This window comes from Ananas comosus, linkage group 24 (assembly GCF_001540865.1).
Source record: "Ananas comosus cultivar F153 linkage group 24, ASM154086v1, whole genome shotgun sequence".
Classification (NCBI taxonomy): domain Eukaryota; kingdom Viridiplantae; phylum Streptophyta; class Magnoliopsida; order Poales; family Bromeliaceae; genus Ananas; species Ananas comosus.
Window position 1 is genome coordinate 4,601,743 of NC_033644.1, and position 14,858 is coordinate 4,616,600.

A 14,858-nucleotide genomic window follows, 5' to 3' on the forward strand; every position below is an offset into this window, starting at 1 on the left:
AGCTACTGTAGTTGTTTACCTTTACTGTTGCTTAGCCTCCTTTGCTGGTGCGTACCCTCGCCCTCGTCGGCTTGCGGTACCCACTGGGAGGGGAGACATGTTTACATGTTCTCACCCCCCGCCCCCATTACAGGTGACGTCGCAGGTCCGAGTGGGACGGCAGGTGAGGAGCGAGTCTAGCGCGCGTTAGAGCTCCGTCCCGTTTGGTTATCTCTTTTCCCTTGCTTGAATAAATAGTAAACTTTCATTACGGTTCAGTTTCATTCGGTACTTGAATATTCAGTTTTCTGCTGGATTTTCGTGATAAAAAGAGATTTATGGACTTTTCAAGTAAAATAGTTTTCTACCCCTCGTGGTAGCGCTTGTTTTAAAAAGAAAAAGGGTTTTCATATTCGATACAGTTTTCGATGGTTTTCTACCCCTCGTGGTAGCGTTTTAAAAGATAAAGGTTTCCGTGTGGGGAAACAGTTTTAAAAGGAGCTTTTAATGGATTTCCAAGACTTAGTATTTCAAAACTTGTTTTCGGGAAGGAAACGTTTCAAATGATAGATTTGGATTTATGTTTAAAAACTATGAATACCGTCGTGTTGTGAATGGTGAATGTATGGACGTCTGTTTGTGCGGATGAGGTTGTATGTTCATATGGTTGTGGTTGTATTCTGGATGTACTCTGGTTGTATAATTGTACTTGTGCGACGCCGTGCAAATACAGGGGAGACTCTGTCCGTGTGAACAGTGAATTCCCTGTATTTGTGGCGGATCTGACATACCCTGGGGTCAGGTGTTTCAAAAAAAAAAAAAAAATTTTACAGTCGTTTCCGCTGTTTTTTTCCAAACAAAAAGGGACCCCGGGACGTGACAACTCTTGCACAGACAAATGAGTTCGTGACTTTAACGTATCGAAACTTCGATAGCGATTATCGAACTTTAGCCAAATTAGTTAAAGTGCCGAGAGAAATGGATGGGCAAACTCTAGTTGATATTCCAACAACGTTGAAAGGGTCAAAGTCGAGTCCCGAGGGTGTTAAGGAAATTTTAGCATCGCTCGGCGCGATTTAAAATGTGAGCAATGCGAAAAAGAAATAGTTGGGCAAGTCCCATTTAGCATTAATTCCAATAATGTTGGAAGGGTTAAAAATGAGTTCTAGAAATGTTAGAAGGGTTTTGGCATCAATCGGCACGAAATAGAATCGAAACGGAGTCAAAAACTAAGTCTGGGCAAAGTATATCGGTACAACCATCGAGTTTTCACCGGTACAGACATGTGTACCGGTACAAAACGAAAGTGTACCGATACAAATGCCCCAAACCCGAGAGAGCTGCTATCGGGTTTGCCTCTACGTAATCGTGTTACTGGTGACACCCTAAAGTGTACCGGTACACTTTGGGTCTGACAGCAAAATGAAAACTACTGCAAATACAAATATTTGGAGGGTTTTGTTGTAATTGTTACAACATGTTAAAACCCCAATGACCCTTCTCTCTCTCTCCCACAACCATTTACCCCCTCCCTCTCATTTCTCTTGCTTTCTCTCTAGAGAGCTCTCCAAAAGGTGAATTTGGAGGGGATTTGAAGGAGAAACTTAGATTTTGGTGGCTTGGAGCAGACCTAGGGCTCTCCTACAAGGTGGACTTGGGGATACCTTTTGGCTAAGGTGAGTTTTGTGCAAGAATAGCTCTAGGGTTATGATTTAAACCCTAAGTTTTAGAGTTTTGAGTTTCTTAGAGGTTTTAGAAGCATGCTAGAGCCTTGAACACTATGAAAAATATGGTTTTCTTGGAACCCTCTAATGGTGGATTTTTAGGGCTTGCATTCTAAACCCTAGAAATGATTTAGATAGTTCTAAATGAGCTTCTAGATGTTGGACAAGCTTTCTTTTGCTTATTTTAGAGATCAAAATCTAGGATTGAGCAAACGGTGTTGTTAGGGCACCAAATTTGGGGCTTTTGCCCTAGGGTGTTTCTCAGGCAAATTGACCTTGTAGAAACCTAATTAGGGGTATCCCCGACGCGTGGGACAACTCCGTTTGATGTTACAAAATGGTTTAGATAAAGTTATTGTGAAAAAGCCTAATTGACTTCGTTTTGCTGCAGGCGATAAATTAGGGCTTCAAAAATTTCAAGAAATTCACCGTAGCATCCTCTCAACTATCTAAGGTGGGTGGTGCATACAAAGGACCTCGAAATTCCTTTTATATCTAAAGTGTCATATTTGAGCATATGTATATATTTAAGCATATGGCATGGTAGGGTAATTGTAAGCTTCTTTTTGCATATTGTGAGTTTAAATGCATGTGAAAATTTTAATAACCCTATTTATGCATGATAAGTGACAAGAATTTAGTGGACTTAGTAAACGAATGTGACATCTTGACATAAAAGTAGAAAATGACAATGATAAGTCGAGAATGCTAGAGTTGGAACAGTCAGAAAATAAGTGTGGCATGTGTACAAGAACAAGTAGTGTATATGACACTAGTAAAGGTTAAAGAATGCAAGTAAATATAGATAGCGACATTATGGCATAACAATCTTAGAGTTAAGGGTCATATGTGCAATGTTTTCTTATAGATAAGAAATGGATTGGATTTGACATCCTTATAGTTAAGGATTGGACCATACTCACCTGTAAGTCCTTGCTCGAGAGTGGTAACTCTCCCTCGGGCGATGTGCTCTGGAGTTGTCATTACTGGGTTGTAGCGAGTATCTTCCCAGAGAACGGTCCCGTCGGGTTGTAGCAGGTATCTCCCCGATAGTAGGGATTTGGTTGGCGAGTTGTTAAGGGCGAAACCTACGGGTTAGCCAAGAGATCGGGCAATGAGATTATGACCTTGCATTCATCATGAGTACTTTATCGAGCATCGCATTACTATTTGTTCAGGCATATTAGCTGTATTTGTATAGTTTGGTTACTATCTATATCTCTTATCTTCTATTATGCCTGATTTAGACCTAGTAGAAAAGTCGACGTGGTTGGTTGCCAAACCCACTGGGAACTTTATTGTAGTTCTCACACCCTATTTTTTACAGAGCCGGGACCAAGCGAGCCGGCGGATAATCGCGGTAAAGGTATCGCGCTATAGTTAGAGACCACCCGAGTTGGTTTCATATTTTGGTTTAGTTGCATACCCTTTAGTTATCATTTTTTGTATTTTGATGATTTTAGTATTATGAACATGTTAAATAAATGATGTAAAAAGGGTTATGTTTCAATGCAAATGGATATATTCTGAGGAATATGTGATGTATAAAAGAAATGATGCAACTTGTAAAAGAATTTATTTAAAGTAGTATGCATGTATATGATTTAAAGTAATCATGTTACTTGTTGATGTTCAGTTTAGTACTTTCACTTTGGCTATCGCTTGCCCTCGTGCAAGCCATTATGTTTGCTTCCGCATGTGCAAAATTTATACTCTATCTGTATCTATTGTTGAGCCTTAGGCGAACATGGGAAACTCTGTCCGTTCGGCGTCTGTTCGACGCGCTCGAACCGGCCAAAAGGATCGGGCTCGGGGCGTGACAGTGACCAAGCGGGTCCAGATACGCCGTGCCATTAAAGAGTGCCATGGTGTAATTAACTGCCTGATTCATCTTCCACCTATTATAGAAATTAATTCATTAGGTGGTACAGCGGCTCCCTAGAGTTAATTGTCAAAGGTTCAAAGGAAAAGTGAAATATTTTGCCACTGCTCATTTTGTATCTGATCATGCATGTGCACATGATCTTTTTGTTGTCCTTTCCAAAACTATGCGTCGGTCATTTCAGATTTGTATTTGGGTTTAAAACTATGTGTTGCTTTGTTTAGAGCTGTATTTTGATCATTGTGCTTACTACAGTTTGTGGCTTCTCGAATTCCTATATTCTGTTATGTTTCCAATCTTATACATTTTTCCTCTATATGTGTTTTTTCCTTCTGTACCATGATTTTCGCTTTACTGCCTTCTCCAACTTGTCCTGCAGGCTATTTTATTTTCTGCCAACCTTCTAGGCAATGATGATAGGCAAGCAGGAACAAATAGAGGTTGCAAAATATTGAAAAGATTGGACGGCCTTGCCATAAGCAACCACTTACTATTTTTTAATCGATTAGCTATAGATTGTCACGCCCCGGATTACTCGTTTCTCCGGGCACGCTAATAGACCCGCCGTATACAAAGAAATTTTCGCTGTGTACGAAGCGATAGCTGTACTTGTACCTGAAATCATACAACACTACAACCAGTAGTATAGAGCTGTTAAAGAGAAAAGTATAAACAAACAACATCGGTTCAAATACATACATAGTATCCTGATACAAAAATCACTCGCTTCAGCGAGGAACTAACATCAGTAAGTAAAAGAACCAAAAACTACAACTACATGTAGCTGGTAAATATCTCTATCGGCAGCAAACGGGAAGGGGTCTAGCTCGCTACTCCCTTTCCACGGTCCAAATTCATGACAGCAGTAGCCGAAGAAGAAGGCTCTGCCAAAAGAGTCACCAACTGGGTGTGAGAACTACTGCATAAAGAAGTAGTCCTCAGTGGGTACCGCTACCGACCTCAACGACTCACCTACTAAGTCTACAGAAGTAAGCAAGGATAGCAAAGAAAGCTGAAATAAATCTACAGCTATATGCCCCTATACTATCACGATCCATTACTAACCATCTGTAGAAAATGCAAGTCCTGACCCAATCTCACTAGGGACTGTGAACACACCCGTCCCGCCTGTCGAAGCTACACTATCTGCCACCATACTAGGTCATCAGTGAAGAGCAAGTCCAAACAGGACAAACCGACATCAACGCAAAAGCACAAAGCCCAACTCCGGAGTGGCACTCGTGGGCACTACCCAACCGAGTATGCAAGCGTGTCTCTGCCGAACTCAATCAGGCTCTCACAGGCTATAGTTAAGCAAAAAGGAGTCTAACAACCAAACTCACGTGCCATCGACACAATCTGATACAAAAACAGAAATCTGAGTCCACCGTCTACCTCAACGGCACTCGACAGTCCGGAACAGCCTAAACACTGCTGTAAAAAATAAGCTCGGTATCCCAGTACGAGCGTAAAATCATTCTACACTATTCAGGGTATCCACTGCCCACAAACTGCGGTGATACAAACAAACTACGGCTTCTAAAACTAAATATGGTAGTTTTAGCAAATGACAGTGTAGAATCGTCCAATTTTCTCCTAAGTCAATTTCAAGTCCAACATGTATAATTTAGCTAATATTCTAAGCTCCAATTCAAGTTTAAGAATCATGCAAAACATAGAATTGAGCTACTAAATATGATGAACGAAGCTAAAACACATGCTGCCAACATATAAGCTTAGGAGGAAATCCGTAAATTCCGATCAGCATAACATTAACCCACCTCTAGCACGAGTAAGACAGGCTAGAAGTCGCGAAGTCACTGGGAGACTCAGCCGTGATCACCCAGAATCAGCAAGAATACTATTCCAAGGATCTAAACACCAAAAACACCAAAATTTCATCAATCTATAAAATTCAACACTTAAGCTTAATTTTTCCTCAATTTCAATGTCAACTTCACCATCCAACGCCCAAATCAGATGAAGGGAGGTTCCAAAATCAAAGGAGAATGATGGAACACTAAGCTCAGGTCGTACTTCCAGCTCCCTCCAAGAATTGATCCATGAAAACCCCAAAAATCCCACATTCAGCTCAAAACAACAGTAGCTGAGAAGAACAGCAAATTGACTATACTAACCTCAATCAATTTCTGTCAAATTGGTACCACGAAATCTCCAAGAAGTCCACTAACCACGAAACTAAGTTTCACAGCAATCCGATCTTCCTACGTCGCACATGAGCCAAAACGCTGAAGGTCGCTGCTGGAAATCTATAGAAACTGCAATCCTCAAGGTGGAATTGGTGTAATTTGGAGAATTTAGAGGGGTTGGTGTAAGACACTGAATTTTTGCAAATAGCAGAGTTCGAGTGTGTGGAACGATGTGTGGATCAATCCTACATGTTCTAAAAGGTTAGAACAAGTTTTTGGATAAGTTAGAGGTTGATTGGAATGCTAAAAGTGAGAAAATACATTGAACTGACGAAATCAGCATTTTTTCTGCTTGCTGTACCGGTACAGCCATTACCTTGTACCGGTACAAGCTGGCAGAATTGTGGCAGCAAGGCTATTTTGGTAATTTCACCCTTGATCCTTATCTATTAGACCCCAGCTCGACCAAGGATGTTCAGATATGCATGTTTGAGCTCAGAGAAGTGCTCTTCCTTCTCCTTTTCTCTCTCTCTCTAGGGTTTCTCTCTCTCTATGAAGAAATCGTCGATTTTGCTCTTTTTCGTCGCCGCGTTTGTTCTTCGCTGTTTGCGAGCGTCGCAGAGCTTACGTGGACATGTGAGAGAGTAATTTGGAAGGCTTTTCGCAGTCCTGAACCAGTAGCTCACTGGTGGGAAGTCTGAGAAGGTAATCGGCTCAACTTTTCCGTTATCAACGTCCTATTAGTCGCTTTGAGTATGGATTTCGAGTTTATGCTTCTAGCTGTATTCTTCTGAGGTTTCAGCAAGTATAAATGAGTTATTTAGCTGCGGCTTAACCTCCTTAAATCTGGGATAAACTACTTTGAAGCTCGGTAGAGTTAAGTAGGTCATTTTGAAGCGATTTCGGCACCTTATGCGACTTATTAATGCAGTTTTGTATGTTGTCTTCGCAGCAGGTTTTCGAACCTAATTGAATGTAATTAGTGATCTTGGGGATTAGTGTAGAAGGTGTTTTAACCCGAGGAAAGCAAGAATTTCAGGTAGAAACTGAAATTTTAAGATTCCGACGTGTGTATATTGATTTTTGACGCTTTTGACGCCGTGTTGATGTTGCTCGCAGCGATAGCGCTTTTGACCTTGGGATCATCTTCTGTTGGCATTGGAGTGTCATTAGGGGCTTAACTTGAGGTATATACTTAGCCCAAAAACAGGGAATTAAGTTTCCACCTTGCACTTATTACGAATTTTGCCGAAATTGGAGTTTTGAGTAATCGTCACAGCGTGGTTTTATTATTTTGTTTTCAGCAGGATTGCAGCCTTGTTGAGCTTTATATTGGGACTTTTTGTGGCTGATTGGAGCTTCATAATAGGTGGGTCGGACCTAACCAGAGCAAGTGGAGCTCCCCTATGTTCTATATATACCATGGAATCAATGTTGTAGTGGGCTTTTGTGTACTCGATACAAAACTTGAGACGAGTCGCTATACTTGAGTATAGTTGAATTGCAATTTCTTTATTATGTTCCTAGAACTAGAAAACAATGACATGCTTGTAGAGAACAGTGACATTCTCTTGACTACACTAAAGTAGAGAACAAGAACATGCTTGAAGCCTATATTAGTCTTACATGTTACTAGTGGATACTAGCTATTGTTCATATGCTTGATCTTTTTATACTGAAATTCCGATCAAGGATCGATGTGGAATGATACTCGAGACATATTGGACTGTGAATTATGCTTGCTTGCCATTGTGCTCATTCGCACACGCTTGTGAGGGTAGCTCCCTACAAGCCGGCACTCCGGAGTTGGCCTACGCGACAGTTGCTCGCCCGTGCGGGATTGGGTGCCGAAGTGGATTGCCGTGGGGAGTGTATACTACCACGGGGCCATTAGGCGCGGCGCAAGCTGGACTACCTTGGGTAGGTCCCTGTGAATGAAAAGAAAGTGCTAAAGGACATTGGACAGTAATGAATGATCACCGGTCATTGTGTATAGTTTCTGCTTACACATTCATATTTATGTTCATGCTTACAGTAGCTGCTATGCTTTTATTGTTCAATTCATTACTGTAGAAAGCTATTACATGTTGTTTACATGCTTATTAATTGCTTAGCATTGGAAAGGTACCCTGCAATTACATGCTCATTACTTGTTAGCATCATGCAATTATTGCTTTTACTTTCCATTTCGTACATCATGAGCCTAGTGGTGTAATTCGCCGAGGCTGGCGGCTTACCCACTGGGAACTATTGTTAATAGTTCTCACGCCCTTTTTATGGTTGTTTTTACAGAGCTATCTACAGGAGAGGCTAGGGATCGTGGCAAGGGAGTCGCGTCTAGCTAGACATTGCTAGGGGCATGCTAGTCGATCACCTTGCTACTCGGGCTACGGCCGAGGGTGATGTCCATTGTATAGAGTGACTACCATTGTACCTATTTTTGTATACCCCGTGATGTATATTTACTGTTGATCCAGATGTTTCTGTTGTGATACTTGCTCTTTTAGTCGAGATGTTGGATTGTACACTCTTTGTTCTTTTGTTGATAATATGTCGACTTGTACATTGCTCTGATATCAGGATAGGACTTTCTTTGTTTTGCTCCCTATCGACTTGCTTTCTTCGTAGACGCCTTATATACTGCAGGTGTATGGCGGGTCTGTGCACGTACCGGATATGCTTCCGCTGGTACCCGGGCGTGACAGTTGGAATGCAATTATAGTCTTCTCTGTGAAGGAAAGGTGAAAAAGCTTCAAAGGGGTCGAACACAAGCTATTTATAGAGAGATGAAAAGGTAAAATAAGCCTCAAGAAGAAGAGATACTAACCTGCTGTCCTGCAGGAACGGGCACTTTCGGGCGCCCGAAACTCACTTCTGGGCGTTCGGAACCTCCAGACTATACAACACTCCCTCTTCGATTCCTCCGCCTGCGGTATGATGTGCCCTTTACGTGATCCGGCGGACCTCACCTACCACCTGACACGTGTCAACACAGTCGATACTCCCAAAGTGAACATTCGGACCCACATCTGGGCGCCCGGAACACAAGATCCGAATTGGCTTCCAGTTCAATTCAGTTCAGCACTCAAGATCTGGGCGATCCAAACCATGTTCTGGGCACCCGAAACTGGCAAAACTTCAGTTTTGCTTATTTGAGTGCGCCAAGTCCATTTCTGCATCCATTTCGTGTAAAAACGACTCCGACGCAGTACGACACTCTCTAGATGTGTCAACCAGTCACTAATACTGAAACCAATCCGATACCAAACCTCCGGGACACTACATAGATAGAGGTTGCAAAATATTTCTCCAAAACCTCAGTTCAATGTGAATTTGTGGTTGGTGTGTCCATTTATAGTATGCAACATATTTCCTTACTTGCTGGTGATATTTTTATGGTCTTATGATTTTGTGATTTTCAGGCCATGATGTTGCCGAAAGAAAATTAAGCATATTTTTGCATGCTAAAATGTGATAAAACAGCGAGTCAGGTAGGATTCCATCTATTTTCTTACTTAGATTTGCCTCAAATTACAATCTGACATGCATTTAGGGGAAAAATGGGTGTTGGCCTAATATTAGCTGTTCAACTTTACTCATGCTTTTGGTTTAATTACTATATTATTCTTTCCTTCCTTTAATAGGTAAAAAAACAAATGGTGTCGGCCTAATATTGGCTTTCGAAGATTAGATACACTTGCTCTAATTACTAAAGTGTTCTCTGTACTGGTGGTGTGAAAAGCTAATTGTTTTGTTGGATTCCACAGGTTTGATATTACTTTCCTCCATAAATTTCTGTTCTGTTTTATTCTCTACATTGAAATTACTTCCTTCCCTATAGATCTTTTCGTGCTTTATTAAATGCTCCCCTTTTTAAACAGGCATTTTTTTTTAAAAAAAAAACAGCATATGCTCCTATTGAATTTTATTCCTTGTAGATTTGCTGAACTCTACTAATTGTAAATCCGAGCTATTTGCAATAAGGTTTATTGATTCTAAGCCAGCGTGGACTTCGCTTTATAGGCGACATTTATTGATCTGTAATGATTCTTAGTGTTTTTTTTTTGCTATTGCCAGTTGTTTATTTCCGATTTAAAGGTCCTTTTTTCGCCTGTTGTTTTATTTTTCACTGATCTTCTAAGCTAGCGTGGACTTCACTTTATATTTTTAAATGCTTCAAACTGATTTGCAGGTTTGATGAACCTTCACCAAACGAAGACAAGTGAAATGGCAATTAGTGCTATTGCTTACTTAAGTTTATAATGTTAAAAATATGTGCTGCTTACTTTAGTGCTGTTGTATTGCTTTGTGTTTTAATTTTAAAAACAAGTTTGCGTCAATTGATGTCGAATTTATGAGTGATTGTATTGCTTTACACCTATTGTCATTCTTTCTTATTTTCATATGTTCTCCAAATTATATTTAACCAATACATCTTAATGCCGATGTGATAAAATTGTTTTTTTGGTTTGCAGCATCCTACTATTGTATTTCCCATGTTTTTTCAATTAGTAATCATTCAAGCTTAAATATATGTTTACATAGTTCATAAATACATATTTTGTTGTCATTCCATCTTATTTTTGCATGACAAATCAATCTCGGCTACTATTCTTTTGCCTNGCGGATAGTTTTGACGCTAATATTTTGATATGAATTTTAAAATATAATTACAAAAAATGAGGAAAAGAAGATAATAAAAATATCAACATATATGTTTACATAGTTCATAAATACATATTTTGTTGTCATTCCATCTTATTTTTGCATGACAAATCAATCTCGGCTACTATTCTTTTGCCTTTTTTACATACATATATGTTGATATTTTTATTATCTTCTTTTCCTCATTTTTTGTAATTATATTTTAAAATTCATATCAAAATATTAGCGTCAAAACTATCCGCAGTGAAGCACGAGTTCAACACTAGTTTAATATAAAAGGACACACAGAGCCACAACATTGTCATAAAATAGGACTTTTTTCTGTATGTCATCTTTGACATAAAACAAAATGCTTGCACCAATCGAATAGAACCCTTTTTCTTTTTAACGTACCATCATCATTGCCTCAAATCGCATGGAAAGAGCCAGCAAGAAATAGAGCGAAAAATCAAGATAGTCAAAAATAAAAAGGAAAAAACAACAATAAAAGTTAAGAAGGAATCATTAAATATAAAAGACCACGCAAACCATGATAATGTCAAGAATAGAAAAGAACAATAATATAATCAAAAATAGAGTACTAAAAGAGAAGGCAAAAGAACAACAATCTATCCAATATCATTAAAGGGTGAACCCTTAACCCCTTTGTTGCGTTCTCCGTGATTTCGGGTCTCTCCCTTAACCTCCTTCATGCGTTCTCCGTGATTTCGGACCTCCTGCACCCTACTCTCTCTTACCCTCTCTCCTTTTCTCTCTCTGAGATGTGGGGCCCTATTCTTCTCCGCACCCTACTCTCCCTTACCCTCTCTCCTTCTCAACGAAGCCTAACCCTCTCTCGCTTTCTTTTCTCGCCGCCTCTACAGATTTCCCGGGATTCGTCTGCCCCTCTCGCCTATGTTTGCGTAGGATTAGTACTTCGCCAGCGCATTTAATGGCGCCGCGCGGTGCCGCTTGCTTGCCCAACGATTGTTCCCTCTTTGCGCCGTACCTTCAAATCCCATGAAATCCGCCGCAAATATTGCCGGAGAATTTGCATCACCACCATCACATCCGCGCCGGCTATGTACGCAACACGCACACCAACTGTTCGGTGAAATTTCTCACACAAAAAATATTTTTTTTTTCAAAAAAAGAAATTTTCTTGGTATTGGTACCTTGCATTATCGTGGGCATCTCTTTATTTTCTAATGTACACCTTGCATTGTCGTGGGCGCCGTGAGGGCGATCGCGGAACTCGAGCGGGTGGGCGAAGGGCAACTCAATGTGCCGCCAAGACGATGGCTCGCGTTACCCTTCAATGTCACGAGCCATATGACTCTGTTCCTCACTGAGGGTGCCCAAATTCTTGGGATAGAGGTGAAAGTTAATTCTTTCCCAGTTGAAAAATATTGGTATTGGTAAAAATTTCTTTGTATATGCTGGCGCTCTCTCTTTCTGATGTGTGATTTGTTTGCATCAATGCTGTCTACACCACTCTCTCGCCAGTGAGCGCAATATAGCAATCACAGGTCTATTTTTCTTCAATTTCTACAAGAATTACCATGCTTGCAGAAGAAGCAAAAGATTCAGCTTGCTTCTTCAAGTTGCAAGTTCTATTTAGTTTTCAAGCTATTGATTTCATAGTACTTAGCTGTCTTCATTTTGAATCTTCAACAATATTGGTTTTAAAGTTATTTATAGATATATGTTCTTAATTTTTTTTAAATTTTTTTTATCAAATATTCCGTTTTGAGATAAACTTTTCTATATATTTATTTTTTTCCATATTTATATAGAACTATTTGATGTTTGGTTTATTAAGATTATAAAATATTGCCGTCATTTCTATTTGTGTTGTGCATCTTTGTAAGGTAACACCATCCTCCAGATGTTCGAAGAAATGTCAATATAAGGTTTTTCCCTCATGGTATCGAATTTCTATAGCAAGTTTAATTTTTACAGATACTTTTTTTCATGATATAGCTAATTTTTTAAAGATATTAATTTTAGTAATTATCTTTTGAATCGTTTTATTTGAATAATTTAACAGTTCTTTCATATCAGATTTCTGAGCATTTACTAAAATGGACTTTGAGTATCACTATTTTATTAACTCATTTTTCTATAATTTTGCTTCCACTATGTTGCCTTTTTGCTTTCGATTCTTTTTTTTATATAAGGCAATGATGCCATGAATAGCTCTGTATTAAAGCAATGCTACGTAGGCAGCTCCCTGATATTTCCTTCTCTCCTGTCAAGGTAATGTTGCTATAGCTAGCTCTCTGATATTCCTTTCTCTGCTATCTATGGATAAAGGCGTGGCAAGACGAATGGCCTTAGGGCAATCACTGCAGCCTTCTACCATTACTTCACTGTTTGATTCAGCATGAAGCCCATCATAGTTCTTCGGAGTCTGAGCCTTATATGTTTTCTTTTTATACTTATTATTATTTTAAAGATTATTCTGTAAGCAATTACTATTACTATTATTTTTGTAAAAAAAAGGTTTCTACATTTCCTGACCATTCGGACAATCCATTTTAAGTGAGTTGAGAAAATTTCTAAGTACTCTAACACTTTGAAATTATATTGAACCTATTTCAATTTATCTTTTTCGGAGGTTGAGTTGATTTTTGTAAAAAAAATTTCTCATATTTAAACTGATCTTTGTGAATAATTCCAAGGCCAAAGTAGAAAGAACTTGAAGGAATGTCTTTGGTGTTTGGAATTAGGTTGAGTGTGATATTGTAAAGTTGAGTAGAGTTACTATTTTGTCATAATTTTTGCCTTAAACTGTAGGAATTTTGTTGTGAAGGCCGCTTTGAGAGGTATCATAAACTATGTGAATATCATAAAACATGGTTAGAATAGTACCCTTTTTTCACTTCCAGTCCTCTTAGGCAATTTGTCTTTGACTTTTCGAATTAACCATTTCACAATGTCACTAAAAGGTTTTAATGATTTCTTTTATACAATGCAGACAAAAACATGCTTCACGGTGAATTTTTGATTTTCCATCATGTATGTCCCCCATCAATCAAATTGGGAAGACAAATTGTCGGGTTAGACAAACTTGAGAGAAACCCGAACAGGACATTTTGGAGGTCCATGGTGGTAGTGGAGATCTTGATCTTTATGGAATGATTTTTTATTTATAAGTTCTTCTAACCTATCCGTTCTATTATTATTATCTTCCTTTGAACTGTTCAAGTTTTTCAATTTGCTTTTTGTACTCTCCTTATTTAATAGTTAGAAGAGGGCTTAATGGCCTTCACAGTTTTGAGAGATAACCTCTTATACTCCTGCCTTTTCAATTTAGAAAAATATTTAGTGTGTCCCCATCTGTGGGCATAGAATTCTAATTGAACCAGGTAAACAGGTTGTGCCTTAATATTATCTCTTTCGAACTAAATAACTAAGAAATTTTCATTTGGGCCTTTATGTCGAATAGCATCACTATGTTAAAGTTGGTTTCTCCTTCTATTCACCGTATTTGTGTCACGCCCCGGGGTCCCTTTCGGTTTAAGAGATAGCGAAAAAGCATCTGAAAATTTTTTTTTTGAAAACCTGACCCCAGAGTATGTCAGATCCGCCACAAATATAGGAGATCCACTATTCACACGGGCAGAGTCTCCCCTGTATTTGCATGGCGTCGCACAAGTACAAGAATACAACCAGGATACAACCACAACTAGATGAATATAAAGATCACTATACATTCATACATTCACCATTCACATCACAGTTTTACATTCAATGTTTAAACAGAAATCCATAAAAAAAATTCTTTTGAAAACTGTTTCCTACACGGAAACCTTTATTCTTTAAAAACGCTACCACGAGGGGTAGAAAACCTTTTATTACATTCATGAAAATCCACATATTCAAATGTAATAAAAATACTGAACCATATAAACTATCTAAGCTATATATCAACAGAAATANTAGAAAAAGAAAATCAGATTCAAACAAAAAATCAGATTTAAAAAAAAGATGAGTTGGTTCAATGAAGAATCTGATTTAACAATAACTTGTTGGTTCAATTCAAATAAAAAAGAACTTGTTGGTTCGGTTCACATTGAAGATGAACCATGTTCCGATGAATCCTGTAGACCACCGGTTCCGTCCGGTTCACATTGAAGATGAACCATGATGAATTTTGTTGACTAGTGGTTCGGTTCGGTTAAAAAAAATTAATTGAAAAAATAGAAAAAAAAATCAGATTTAAACAAAAAATCAGATTAAAAAAAAAAAATGAGTTGGTTCAATGAAGAACCTGAGTTCAACACGAAATATAAAAAATAACTTGTTGGTTCAATTCGCCACGTCATCATAAACTAAGGAGCCACGTCATCATAAACTAAGGAGCCACGTCATCATAAAACAATGGAAAAAAAAAAACCCCTAAACTAAGGAGGAAGCGCCATGTCATCACAAAACATTGGGAATTAATAGATTAAAAAAAAAATGAGTTGGTTC

The 14,858-nt window shown here is 38.7% G+C and overlaps 2 long non-coding RNA genes across 9 annotated transcripts; both read left to right on the top strand.

Moving 5' to 3' along the window:
* Positions 6,121 to 7,477, top strand: LOC109728862. Of its 2 annotated transcripts, none has more exons than XR_002221147.1 (4): positions 6,121 to 6,440; positions 6,691 to 6,774; positions 6,855 to 6,922; positions 7,040 to 7,477. It is a non-coding gene; the product is annotated as an uncharacterized LOC109728862 (long non-coding RNA). The 2 variants fall into 2 exon arrangements; XR_002221148.1 differs by having other exon boundaries at positions 7,043 to 7,477.
* On the top strand, positions 10,939 to 13,662 carry LOC109728645. Of its 7 annotated transcripts, none has more exons than XR_002221055.1 (3): positions 10,939 to 11,028; positions 11,264 to 13,240; positions 13,360 to 13,662. It is a non-coding gene; the product is annotated as an uncharacterized LOC109728645 (long non-coding RNA). The 7 variants fall into 7 exon arrangements; XR_002221054.1 differs by having other exon boundaries at positions 10,978 to 11,069; XR_002221056.1 differs by lacking the exon at positions 10,939 to 11,028 and having other exon boundaries at positions 11,035 to 11,756; positions 12,639 to 13,240.